The following is a 14,797-nucleotide window of genomic DNA, read 5'->3' on the forward strand; positions in this document are numbered from 1 at the left end:
CTACAGCTACAAAGAGGAAAAAAATTATTACCGATAATTGAAGGTAGAACAAAAATCAATTCATCAGCATAGAATGTAAAAAAAGCACTGATATAAGTACCAACTTAAATAAATGTTTCCTGTAAAACATTGGTCAGTGGCAGGTCATTACAATAAATGGTTGTTTTGTTATGGTTTACCCTTGTGCTGGGCCCTTGTCAGTGCAATTGAAACATGTTGTAACTGAGTTCCTGGCAGCAGAAGGTGTACTCCACTCACAAATTCACAGACATATGCAAGCTGTTTGTGATAACTGTATAGATGTGAGCACTGCACATTCCTAGGCCAGATGCAAAAAAAAAAAAAAAAAAAAAAAAAAAAAAAGTAGGAATATCTAAAATATGTACCGAGCAAAACTACTGCCAACCTATGACAGATGGCCTCAGCCAGGTTGATATTGTTCGAAGCTCGGAGAACTCCAATGTATATGAGATAACATGCTAGCCTGCCGTGCAAACCTATAAATATAAAGGAAGTGGAAACAGGAAGCTCTAAGAAAGATTTGACAGGTAACAAAAGAAAAATGTTAATTTTGACATGGTAATTAATATACTGAACACGTTAACAAGCTTTCCAAACGCTTGCTTGTTTAATTGAAGTGCTGCTGCTTCACTAATGTAACCTGTTTCCCCAAAAGGAGCCTGACTGCTGAACAACAGAGAATTGTGAAAAGATTATAAACAAGCTGTTCAAGTATTTTCAATGTGACACAGAAAAGAAATCCTGCTCTGACTTAAATCGGGAGAATATATGTTTGGGAGAGCTTCTTCAAAAAGGTTTGATATGGAATATTCTCTGCAATATTGATATTCCAAGGTTTATGGTGAGAAAGAGAAATGCTGAGACAGGTTAAAAATAAAGCAAAGATGTGAATGTACAGACTGAATGTCAAAGAGATCCATTGCCAAGCATCAACATTTTTTTGGCAGTGGACAGATAAAAGACAGATCAACCTCTTGTATACACTACCTCCTTCACTTTAGATGCATGATCCGTGTCCTCCAACGCACACAGACAATGATCAGAATGCAAGCAGTCTATTTCATGAAAGTCTAACTATTATATAGCATTGTGGGTAAAGAAAAGAATTTACCTTCAAAATGTTTATATTTTGTTCCTTTACAGCCTGAAATGAAGACACAAAGTTAATTTTCGAATTGTAATTACATGAAATAAAAAGGCAAAAGAAAAAAACAGAATCACCGAGATTGATGAAGAATCACTACTCCCCAACATTACCACACACCCTTTTGTCAGAAATCTGTGGACCACCCATGTTTACCCCTTTTTTACACCCTTAAGTCTGTTGATACCTGTGGGACTGTGTAATATTTGCCCAATCCTCTTTACAGAGCTGTAAGGCTTCGACATATTGGATGGTGACCTTCGGTTATGGCATTCTTCAAATAATTTCAATGATTTTTAATAGGATTTAAATCTGGGCTCCGACTGGATCACAAGGTCCTTCACCTTTTTTCAGTCACCGTGCAGTCAGCTTTGCTTTGTGCTTTAGGCCATTGTCATGTTGGATGGTGAATCTTCTATCCCTTTGACAACTTTCTGGGAAAAAGCGTAATGTGTATTTTGACCCATCTATTTTACCTCCAATCCTTGCTGCAGAGAAATCTCCCAACAACAGGATGCTACTTTACTGTAGGTATGGTATTCTTTGAATTGCGAGTTGTATGGTCTTTCCACTAGATGTATCATTTGATGTTGAGGCCAAGCAGTTTGATTTGTTCTCATCTGACCATAATACCTTTTTCCACTCCAGCAATCGAGACTTGATGTAGTATTTTTTGATATTTTTTTTTTTATTGCAACCCAACAATACAAGCCTCATTTTAGGAGCACCTTTGAAATTGTCATCACATGCACGCAATGACCGCTCATTGCCATACATTTCTATAAATGATTTAAAGTTGCCAAAGGCCTTATTGGCAGCCTGTCCAACCAGTATATTTCTTGATCTTCTAACCACTTTTTTGGGATGGTCTGGCCCCGGGGAAGGGGGGAGGGCAGGCAAGTAGTACTAGTAATACCAAATATTTCCAGCATTTACCAAAGAACCACCCACTCCCCATCCAGCCTCTGTCCTGCACACGAGCAAGCAGGGAATTCCCCTGTTCGTATCAAGGATTCGTCCATATGTACGCTGTCCTTAACTTGAGGACTACCTGTATCTTTCATTTGGATGTTAAAAGGTGCATTGAGTAAATACAGCTGGGAAAATTATTTTTGTCTTTATTTCATTCAGTCTGCAAAGCAACAAAATGTGAATATTTTAAGGGATTGATATGCTTCCATATGCACTGTGCATTGGTAAAACTGCCTATACTTTTTTGACACGTTGATTTTTTTTTTCTGAATTCTGACTTTTAACTTTAGGTTAAAGTATTACTTTTATTATCTTGTTTACATTTACAGTAACAAATACTCCCACAACTATGTGTTTAAAGTGAATTTGTGGTCATGTATACATACGAGAAGTTCCACAACAAGCACAGCAAAAAATATATTTGCTTTATGTACTGCTAATAGATATGAAATACTTAAACCATGGCTTTCTAGTATCACAATACATTCTCATCCCCTAATATGCAATAATTTTAAAGGATTTTTTTTTCATACTTTAAAGGATGTTAAATATAATAAGATTTCAGATGCTGGTGCCATGTGAAAATAATGCTCTAATAAAAAAGGGACAACAAGACTAGATTTATTAACAGACATTTTATGTGATGGATGTTGACATATGCTACTTTATAATACTCTTAAAAGTAATAAGCAACTTTTCACAAATACTTATAAGAACAGACACTAAGAAAAAGTCTGCTCTTGAGGTTTCAATACCCATAAGTGATCTTATAAAATATCACCCAATAAAATACTACAAAAAAAGCATATCTGAACTACCTGTTGTATGGTGCCAATTCTCCAATAAACAAATAATTTTGGTTATGTGGCAAAAATATTTTAATTAAGGTGGAACTCAAGGAAATTGATTACTCAGATCAAATGAATAAGCCTCCTTAACAGTTTTACCTCTCAAAGGATTTGCAACCCTTCTTGTGGTGCACAGACAAACATATAAAAAAGTAAATATGGCAACACTGCTACATTTTAGTTTAGAATTACTATTTTCAGGGTCATCTTGCTGCTCAGTAGACAAAAGTGACAATGACATTAACTGTACAAAGTGCAGGTTTTCATTCTGCAATGTGGAATGTGTATGAATCAGAAGCGTGAACAATTACTATACTGTTGAAAGGTAAAACAGTAAACATGCAGTATTTTATTTTTTACTGTTTACTAAAAACTTTTCTAGAGTTACACTTTGTAGCTCAACACTGCCAAGTTGATTTACAAATATTAAAAAAAGTAGACTGAAAGTTTTGACCAATCATAATCCAACTGACATTTTTCAAGTTCCTTGTAAAAGCTAAAAACACCAATATCTCAACAGTGGGAAATATAGGCAGTTTCTCCTTGTTACAAGAGCTTCCAGAGCAGTTGTGTATTGGAGAACATGTACACTATGAGCCAGATTTAATAAAGCTCTACAAGACTGGAGAGGATACACTTTCACCAGTATAGCTGAGTGAACCAGCAAACTTGGAATGGATTTGGTCCAGGATTCAAAACATTTGGTAGCAAATATCAAATTACTTTATAGAAACTCCAGGTTTGCTAGATCACCCACTTCACTGATGAAATGTATCCTCCCCAGCCTTGGAGAGCTTTAATAAATCGTGCCCTATGTAGAAACTAATATATATATATAATTGTGCAACCAGTTATTGGGCCTATTTAAACAAAAGTCATCACTCTGCTATTTTGTATCAATGTGTGTCCTGAACTAAACATGACAAGAGAAAGCAAAGGGGAAACTTGTCTAAAGAAATCCAAAATGTATTTATAGACAATCATGTTGAAGGTAAAGCGACAAGGCCATCTCCAAACAGACTGATGTTCCTATGACAACAGGTAAAGATATTTTAGGTTTAAGGTTCATTGTGACTCTTCAGGTGCAGGCTACAAGAGAAAAATAGACTGAATTATAGTAAGAATGGCAGACAAAAGCACAACTTTTAAAAAGATACAAGCTGCATTCTAAGGTCACGTACCAATAATGTACTATCACTCAATGCGTTGCTATTTCAGTGACTGTTTGGAGAAAAATATTAGACGTCAAAAAAAGCAGATAACTTGAATTTGCTAAAATCCATATTGACATGTCACAATGCTTTGGGAGGAAAGTCCTTTGAACAGATGAGACTTTTTGGCAAGCCACATGAGCTTTTTATCCCACAGAAGAAAAATGATGCATTCAAAGAAAAGAAAAGAAAACCATACCTACTGTGAAGCATGAAGGAGACTAAACTAGAATTGCTGCACCATGCAAAGAGTGCCTGGTATCTGTGCGGTAAACAAATATTAAAGACTTATATAAGAAATGTCAGAAAGCCGTCACATGACATGGATCCTCCAACAAGATAATGACCCAAACAAAACAAAACGTGTCCAAGAATGTTGAGAATAAAACATTGGATTATTCTGATATGGGTTTCTTTGAGCCATGATATTAATTCTATTGATCATCTATGGAAAGAACAGAAACATGATCTTTGAAGGCCCCCTTTCATAGCTTCTTTAGGTTGTGGAATAAAATATTTTGTTAAGGGTTCCATCATTATTTCCATGCCATTTTCATTTGTGTTATTTAAAAAATAATTTTTTCATTTTAAATACACATTTTAATTTTTTTGCGGAGGGGTGCCAACATAGGTGTCCTAGTCTGTATCAAAAGAAAAAAATATATCTTTTATTGTAGTATTAACCTTGATCAGTGAATTGTGTCTCTTTTTACCTGGAAGAGTTATTTTAGTATATTCACAGTGAAAGAATTGATTTCTTTTCTATACGGCAGCTTTTCTCAAACTGTTTGCCACAGAGGAACCCTTGAAGTAATTTTCATTTCTCAGGGAACTCACGTTAAAAAATGTATCTACAGCTAATGGTATATTAGTGTATTCAGTAAGTTGTAGATATATTAAATACAATTACTTCCTACAATACTTAAGTATATGGCTTCACGTACACTGGCATCATGATACTCTTTCACCCCTATCTTGCTGTAACATTGGTAGGTGCAGGTGAATATTCTTCTATGGAAAAATATTTCTTACAATATACATTAATGAAACGCAGAAGAACAAAAACAGGCACTAGGGATCTGTGTCCAGTTCTTCTCTACCCATGCACCCTTTGTTTGGACTCCAGGTTTTCTCAACCAAAGACATTAAAGCAATACAGATGCATCAGGTGGCAAGTTGTTTAGGATTGATTACTGTTACAAAGTTGAAATCCATCACTGCATCACTTGCAAGGACATCAAAATAAAAAATCTGGCTTACCAGGTATTCATACATCTATCCTATGAATTGGCATATAGAAACATTTAAGTGCAACATAACCTAGTAACATTTTTTTATACTAGAGATGCTAGCTGAAAAAATAAAAGGGAATGGCCATTCTTTTGTTCTATTTATGACTGATCACCATGCCCCCCTCCAACTTCCCTTCTGTGTTATTCACCTAGGAGCACTACATAACAACCACCAGGACCCAACCTTTTCTATAACAACATGCCTCTATTTATTATAGTAAATAGTCAGAGAATTCCCATTACCTGATGGTTCTCAGGGAGAGCTCCTGGCTAAACACTAACACATGTCAGAGGTTCAAGTTTATGGCTACATGGCAGTAAGGTAAAAGATGTAAAATGGGAAGAATAGTGTATGGCACGTTCAATAACCCAGGTTCATTATTCTCAGGTTCAAGAGTCTACGAACCAGGAAAATATAATATGGCCAAGAAAACTAGTAAGTATCTGGATGTGAATATATCTGTGGACTAGCTTATGACAAAAGGGCAACAAAACCTTTTACATGTAAACTTTATTGCTCTGTACAAACAGCACTAAGCCCCATGTTGGACCCCCCCCCCCATGTGTCTCACCCATTACTGCAATTAGTTGTAGTGTCAAGGAGGAGCACAAATAGGGAGACATTTACACATTTATGAAATCTTTTTTCTAGATAATAGTTATTACCACCTCCACATAAAGGAAAACAAAAAAAGCCAGTAAAGCTATTACAATTTCTTTAGGTAGAGATCTATGCAAACAAGGGAAGCACAACAAACTCCATGCAGACAGTGTTCTGACCAAGATTCAAATTCGAGTCCTTAGTTCTGTATGCCACTCTTAACAAGTTTGTTTTGATTTTTTATTTATGGAAGACGAAAATCAAAAGGTTTACATAAGTTGGTTATCCTGCCAACCTGTTTCATTAGACTTATCACATAAGATAATGTAAACAAGAGAAAAAGTGGAAAGATAGCGGCTCTTTATGGCAAAACATAAGTCTAGCATGACATAAAACCTTTTATTTCAGTTACTAAAACATATACTTCTTAGAAACATAATTGGTAAATGAGGCCATGGCAATGTTTACCATGAATTTATAAAATACTCTCACTAAAGAGTCCAAGATGTGGGTCAGTACTGTACTTATGGTCTCTCCCAATGTGTTTCACCCTCCTTCCTCTCCTTCTGAAGATAATGTAAACCACAAATCTCAAGTGACAATTTGCAAGAATTTTATTGACATAAGAAAAACTGGACTACATGAGCAGCCAGAACATCTCACTCCTCCACATTTAAATAAAGAAACCAGGTATGTCCTCTATCTTAGTTCTTCATAAACTGCCACAAGATTCACCAGTGTAGGCAACTTTCTCTAAATGAAACAATGTTGGCATGAAAGTGTTTGGCAAAATAATATTCCCAAGTATTAAAAAGCTAAATACCTATGAAAGACCCATTTAAGCTCTACACTATGGTGCAAAAGAAGTATCTCCTTGACACTTTTGGGACATACAGTCATGTACAAAAATTAGGCACGTCAGGAAAATTGTTTTACAAATGCCAATGATTTACCAGCCCAACGCATTTAACCCAGGAGCTTTTGTTTTCTTCAACAGAATCTACAGGAAGATACCAGCTTGCTATTAAACATATAGCAAAATCAGGGCCCACTGGAAAAATGTGCAGTAGACTAAAGAATTAAATTAAGAAGTGTTTGGCCAAAGTAACAGTAGATATGTTTGGAGCTTCATGGGCTTGGCCAACTGACAGTCAATTGAGTTCACTATAATTTTAAAAGCAAAAAAACATCCAAAGTACATAAATCTACCAAAGAATAACTCTAAAACCCAAAAAGGGGGTCATGGACTGGTCTAGCTTGTATCAGTCCTAGCTTGTTACGGTGTAGTAGATAAACTACCTATTTTGTTTCTTGAAAGTCTTTGGGGTTAACCACTACACATTAGATTTTTGCCTGGTAAATGTAAAATAATATGAGCTATAACTAATGCCTATAGGCACATTTCCTCCTTTCGTCAAAGAGATTTTTCAAACAGGGAAGCAGGCTTGGCTATGTGTGCTATCAGAAACAAACTTTACAGTAACCATCCAATCTCACCAAACTCTACAAATCAGGAAACTTATTTTCCGCAGTCTTTTTCTAGTTATAACCCCCAATCTTAAAAAACAGCCCAAAAACTGTTTGGTGTAATACATAGATACACACACACGCACTCAGGGAAAACATTCTGCATTTATGACAGTACATAGGAGAAGTAGACCAATAGAAGCCATGGAGATAAAGCAAATATTTTGTAAACTACATCAAATACTAGGAAGTCTTTATTTATAATGCCTTATAAATCAGATCTCAAGGACACTGAAAGACGGTAATTATTTAAAGTATACAACTGTCGTTAACAGTCTGCAGCTCTATGTGGCATTTTACTAATCTGCTCATGCAAGAAGATTTCCCAGATGACGTGTTCATCATAAATAACTCCATACACATTCACTGCAGAGGCCATCAAAAAAAGGAAACCAAACAGCAATAATACAGAAAACATACTGGTATGTGCTGGAAACTAAGCCATTAGTAACAAACTTGATGATTGTTGGGGAAAAAAATGTTGATTGAAATGTGGGATGGATGTTGACGTCATGGCCACAGAAAAGCTTTGGGTTTTGCCGTAGGCGTGGATAAAAACAATATTTTGGCACTCTCTGCATTTGTTAACGTCAACAAAATAATTTATATTTTTCTTGATTTAGCGAATCAGCATTTTAAAAAACAAGTGCATACTTATTCACTTTCACACTGTATGTTTACATGATGAACAGTTGGCAGACATTAAAAAATAATTAGGCATTATGCAAAGTCATAAAAAAATAACGTTAAGCTTTAAAATGATGCTATTAACTGATAGCTGATGGGTGATTGGTCCTAAAGGATAGAGGTGAACCGTCTACAGTCTCCATACATAATAGGTGCAGAAATATTTCTTATCCTGATATTATTGCTACAAGTAAACTCTATGTCCATGAAATTTCCTCCAGCTCCAGAATCCGAAATAGCAGAGCAGGGAACTTCATGACTCTAAAGCACACATTTGATAGGAATGACATAATGAAGCATTTAGGCGCACTTACAATTGTAGGCACATTGCCTTGGTGTCACCTTTGACTCGGCCCTCTCATTTACCCTCCATATTCAGGACATTTCCAGGTCCTGTCACTTTCACCTACGCAACATCTCCAAAATCAGCCCCTACCTGTCCCCTGAGACCACCAAACTCCTTGTACATGCTCCTATCATCTCCTGTCTGGACTACTGTAACATCCTTCTCGCTGGTATTCCACTAACCCGACTCTCTCCTCTACAATCTATCATGAATGCTGCAGCCAGACTCTTGCTTCCGCTGCATCTCTTTGTAGTTCTCTCCATTGGCTTCCATTTCACCTTAGAATAAAATTTAAGCTCCTGTGCTTTGCCTTCAAATCCCTACACAGTTATTGTCCCACTTACATTTCTGACTTGGTAAAAAAATACTCCCCCTGGCGCTCTCTCCGCTCCTCCAATGACCTAATAATGACTTCCTCACTCATAACCTCATCACACGCACGGATACAAGACTTCTCTAGAGCTGCCCCGACTCTCTGGAATGGTCTTCCTCGTCTTATTCGGCTTGCTCCTACTTTCTGCTCATTTAAAAGAGCTCTCGAAACCCATTTTTTCAAACTTGCCTACCCGTCTTCTTCTGTATTTTGAAACCACCACTACTTCCCACCACTACATATCTCCCATCCTATTGTGTGTGAAATTCCCCCACCTACTAGATTGTAAGCTCTTCGGGGCAGGGTTCTCGCCTCCTGTATCACTGTCTGTATTAGTCTGTCATTTGCAATCCCTATTGAATGTACAGCGCTGCATAATATGATGGCGCTATATAAATCCTGTTTATTATTATTAATAATAATAATAATAATAAATAGGTAAGCATATAAAAATCAGATTGATAAATAAAATAGATATACTTGATGACTTTTTATTACCACATTTCTTTATTGTATAATAAGATCCAGTAAATTATGTACCTTTTTTCTAGCAACAAAGAATATTAAACTGACCACCAAAGCCTGGTTTCAGATTTGTTTTGTAAAGAATAATAATGTCATTATGAGTGGATATTATTTAAATAGATAGCCCAGGTAGGTTCTCATTCTATAAAGTTGGTGAATTGGGTTAAAATGGCAGATAAATCCAAAACAATATTTGAATGTACAGACAGTAATGGTTGATAAATATGACCCAAGGTCTGCAAAAACTTGTTTTACAAGTAGAGAATGTGTCATACTTTATATTTGACATGTTTGACAATAATTTATATATGGTTTGAAATATACAAAAAGGTTGTAAAAGAATTGTAAACAGAATTGTAAATATTTAATTGTAGTGCTTCGTTTCAATGGAGGTCAATCACGTGTCCTCTCACAAAGGTGGCGAGTAAAATTTTTCACATTGGATGTCAGTATAGAAAGGCCCCCTAAGATTGTGGTCAGCGAGAGCAGAGTCACCTTATGTTGAGTGAAGGCTCCTCTTGCATTGGTGGGCAATGTAGGAGAACCCCCTTAGATTGTGTTTAGCGGGGGAAGAGTCATCTTATACTGCTGTTCGGTATGAAGAATGCTTTTTTCTTGAAGGCCAATGAAAGGAATGCTTCCTACGTTTGTGGTCAATTAAATTCTCCTTAGTTTGGTAGTCAGATGGAATAATGTGCCTTAAATTGGTAGTATGTGGGTAGAATGTTTTTTTATAATAGTGGCCTGTAGGAAAAATGTCTCCCTCCTTCTGTACACAAATGTAAAAGTTACTAATTGTAGTCAGTATATTTCTGAGGGATAGACTGCTAAAAGAACCCTTAGCAATCTCTAGAGAAAATCTAGTTCAGAAAGGTTGCTCTAAAGCAGAGGTCAGCAAACTTTTTTGACCACTAGGCCATTTCAGGGGTAGGCAGGAGCACACTAGGCCGGACTCTCTCTCGAGTCCCGCCCCAATGGCTCCGCCCCGCACCAGGAACGCCCTCTGAAGGGAAATCCCTCTCCTCAGCAATGTTTACGGAGGAGAGGGAATGTTCCCTATTTACCCCGGGGGAGGAAGTGTTAACGCCGGTCGCAGTAATTAGGGAAGGGAGCCACAACACGGAGGCTCAAGAGCCGCATGCGGCTCCAGAGCTCTGGCGGCTCTGGTAGTTTGTTCCGGGTCTGCTGCGGTTTGCCGGCCGGGATTAGGCCTGATCGGCCAGGGGGTGTTAGGCCAGAACAAACTAGTGGCTAAACTGTATCTGGCCTAAAGGCCAGAATATGCCTCTGCTCTAAAGCAAAACTAGAGCAAAAAAAAAACACACCTAACCAGGTAAATAACTTTGTTTACAGAAGTTTCCTGACAAATACTAAACCTCCCATCTATCCCAACAAACAAAGTTTACAGACGAAGCCTTCTTTAGGAAAGCCTGAACTACTATAATTGTTCACACAATAAAAAATAAGTATATGTATGCTGTGATCATAAATGAAAAGTGTATCAAATTTTCAAAGAAGCTACAGAGGCTGCAGACAAACAAACTACTTTTTTAGGAAACATAAATTCAAACAAGAGTATACGTTATTCTATATCATGGCAACCACAAAAGTTGAAAGGTCTGTTAACAAGAAGACCTGTCACCTACCGTATACAATGATTTTAGCTTAATATTTAAAATGTCAAAAAGAATTTAAAAACATCATAATGGATACAAAACCAACATACCATCTTCTACTTATTTATGAAATTTGATTTAATAAAATAATTTGTTTAGGAGACCCTTATGTACAGGTCTGTAACATGCTTGTCAAAACTAAGAAAATTTAAACCATTTAAATTCAAAACGGGAGGCAATGAATGGCAAGTTCTTGTTTGGGAGTTGGAATCCTCTAAAAGCGTTTTAAAAGATAAATAAAGTGATTTCAGAATTTTAATTTTTCCTGCACTTGAAGAACTCACCATCTTATTTATATATTTTTAGCAAGATCTCTCCATAACAGGACTACTCATTGTACTGGTCCATACAAAGCCAATCCGACATATGTGGATTCTTGGCACCAAAAAAAAGCATGAGAACCTGCCAACAGCAATCAAATTTTCAAAATCCAGAGCATTTGTAAGGTGTTAGGTTATGCTTTCAAAATGTACATATTTTATCTTTATATTTTCTACATCCCTTCATTATATTCAACACTGCAAATATGTGAATCGTCCTATGAACAATGAGGACCACTGGTAACAGAAGAGATCTCAGCAGGTACAGAACCAGAAAGGGTTAACTTTTTCACTCTGCATTATTTTGGATAATTCACTAAGCATATTGAACAAATTGAAGCTGATTTCATCCACCCAATCATGTGCAAGCAGAAGTCATTTTTTTCATGTCATTGAGTAGTTTGCAAAGTGAATTTTCACTTATTTACTAAGCTACATGCATTATCCTGCAAATTCACATTGATTTACATGTACACATAGGGTATCTGAAATTCACCAACCATACACAGAACAAAGAATTATAAAGAGGACCAATTGCATGACCCTAAAGGGAATTTATAACCCTGGAGGATGTTCCTCAGCATAAGAGGGAAAACCTTTGTAGGGCATTTCCTGGCTTAAGTTAGAAAGACAGGAGAAATACTTCAAGAGCCAGACAGGAAATAGGCAAGAAAAAAGAGAAAGCCAAAATAAAGAATAGTCCCTTGAGACCTGTTCAACTAGGCTTCATCAACTCCAAATGAAATATATCTGATCAAGGGGGCAATAATTATCATACCAGACATTTCAATCTTGCCCTACTATATTTCACACTAAAAGTCTGACATTTCACTTTAAAGAAAAATTGTAGACATCCTGTGCCTAGGGTAGCATACAGATTTCCATGGTTGCCCTTTGCTTTTGTTGCCTGCCTGTCATACTGATCCAATGACTTCAGCCATTCTGTCCCAACAACCTGAATCCAGTTTACAGATCAGCAGCTTCAGCTTTAAGCAATATGTGGGGGTTGTCTCGGTCCATAAAAATGTATGTGGGACTGAACCTTTACTGAACCATTTATGTTCTAAATGATGATTTAATGTACTGAAGCCAGAGGAAAAGCATGACATCTCCAATGGCTTCAATACTTTCTAAAGCATTGAAGTCGAAGCTGTATGCAGATTAGGATTTTTTGACTTCTCTAATTTGCATGCTTGTTCCGGGTCAGTAACTCAAAGTACTGAAGCAAGAGACAGCCAAGCAATAGGACAGCAAGAACAGCCTACGTATTTCTCTCATTTCAGGTTTCCTATTAATTATCTGCTTTCTGCCTTTAATCTTAGAAATATTAGACAGTTATCAGCAGCATGAAATGTGAAAGAGAAATGAATAGGTTATGAAAAAGCAAAAGGATCACACAATAGACCATGACTTCCTGCAATAACCTCTAATCTCATGATGTCAGGATGGTTTCTACCAAGCTTTGATGACATGGCCAAGGCCATGAGAAAACAACGCTGCAAATTTCTGTCCGGGTACAGATTTGACAAGTTAGATCATTTCATGTACGTCTGATTTTACACCAAACCAATTTACTTTCCTTGTACTCTAAACATTCCAAAATGAAAACACAAACAACCCAGCCAAAGTCATGTAGACAATTACCAGCAATGGCATCTGGCAACAAATGTTTCTTGACTGGAGGTTTGTAAATAGAATGATATTTTATAAATACAAGAGGAAAACAAACCACAAATACTGCATGATCTTTTTGTATTAAACAATTTCAATAAAACATTTCACTAATATATTGTTCTCTACAAATTGAGTATACAGTACATAGAACAAACTGGCTTATGTTCCTTTATCCACTACAACAAGCTGACCCATAAATATCCAAATATATACAATTACTACTTCTTTACTGATCTTCTTACATTAAACAAACACAATGCCCTTATTTAAAAAAAATGGCCTGTAGAAGGAAAATGGCAAGCGTGTAGCTGAAAATAAAAGGAAAAATGTTATTTATGGGTCATTGTTAAGCAAATGGTCTGTCAATGATCTAAAGAAGAAAAACCGGGGCAGATGGCGGCAACTCTATAGGAAACGAGCAGAGGATATTGAAGATTTCTGTATATTATCTGAGCAGGAGGTTAACCGGCACACAAATTAATGGGCCATGGACTGGCAAACTGATATACAGCCATTGTTTCCTCTGCTAAAGCAAGCGGCAATATATTGCGATAATATGTGCCACTAAGTACAAAGGATGCCTGTGATGGGTTTTTTTTTTACCAAGGGGGTCCATTTGCTGGGAGAGATAGGCGGGCCTTGGTAAATAACATCCCACAGAACAGACCTCACATCATGTCAACAATCACAACACTTCCCTCAGCACAAACAAACAAAAGCAGTAACAAAAGAGAAACACTGAAACAATGCAAAGAAACTCCCAGACCTGGGCCATTCATAGAAGCGGTGATGAACTGTAATTTATCAGAACATCAGAGATGAAAACAAATTGGGATTTGAAGGCCTCTAGAAAAAACATCATACAGGGTATTGATCATAGATCCGGTCAACTAAACTCGTCCAACAGCAATGGAAATCAAAGGTTACCAATGGGAGGAATAAAATAAGATCAATGCACACAATGGGTACAGATGTTATGGGGGATACAACAGCAGATCTGTGGCCATTAGAAATAAAAGGCAATGACCAATTAGAACCAATAGCTAGGTTTGGATAAAAAGAATTCAAGTGCTCCTAATACAAACTCCTCCTAGGCAGCTGATCCAAGTTATTGGCAGATCACTTTGTATGATCTAGATTTTAGTTTTGTGCTGGAGATCTTGATAAATAATGACTGCCCTGGGCTCTTTGTTAGCACCCTGCTAACTCTTTGACAGCCTTTTGTTTCTAAATACCAGAAACTTGACATGCAGAAGGAATGGGGGCACGGATTCCAGCACTATCGGGGGAATGTGATGGCAGCAGGCAGGGGATGGGTATGACCTGCTGGGAAACATTTGGGATTGGTATGCGGTATCATGTCCTGCAGGCATAGGCTGCATAGATCTCCATGGCTGCAGAGTGTAGGGATGAGGATGGGTTTGTGATGAAGTGTAGGGATGAGGGGGGATTTGTGTTGATGTGTAGGGATGAGGAAGGGTTTGTGTTGATGAGTAGGGATGAGGAAGGGTTTGTGTTGAAGTGTAGGGATGAGGATGGGTTTGTGTTGCTGTGTAGAGATGAGGATGGGTTTGTGTTGA

The 14,797-nt window shown here is 37.1% G+C and overlaps 1 protein-coding gene across 1 annotated transcript in view; it reads right to left on the minus strand.

The window, feature by feature from the left end:
- The window catches only part of DOCK4 (dedicator of cytokinesis 4), a 172,331-nt gene that overhangs the window by 156,560 nt on the left and 974 nt on the right, over positions 1-14,797 (minus strand). The window lies entirely within an intron of this gene.

This window comes from Pyxicephalus adspersus, chromosome 2 (genome assembly GCF_032062135.1).
Source record: "Pyxicephalus adspersus chromosome 2, UCB_Pads_2.0, whole genome shotgun sequence".
In the NCBI taxonomy this organism is placed as follows: domain Eukaryota; kingdom Metazoa; phylum Chordata; class Amphibia; order Anura; family Pyxicephalidae; genus Pyxicephalus; species Pyxicephalus adspersus.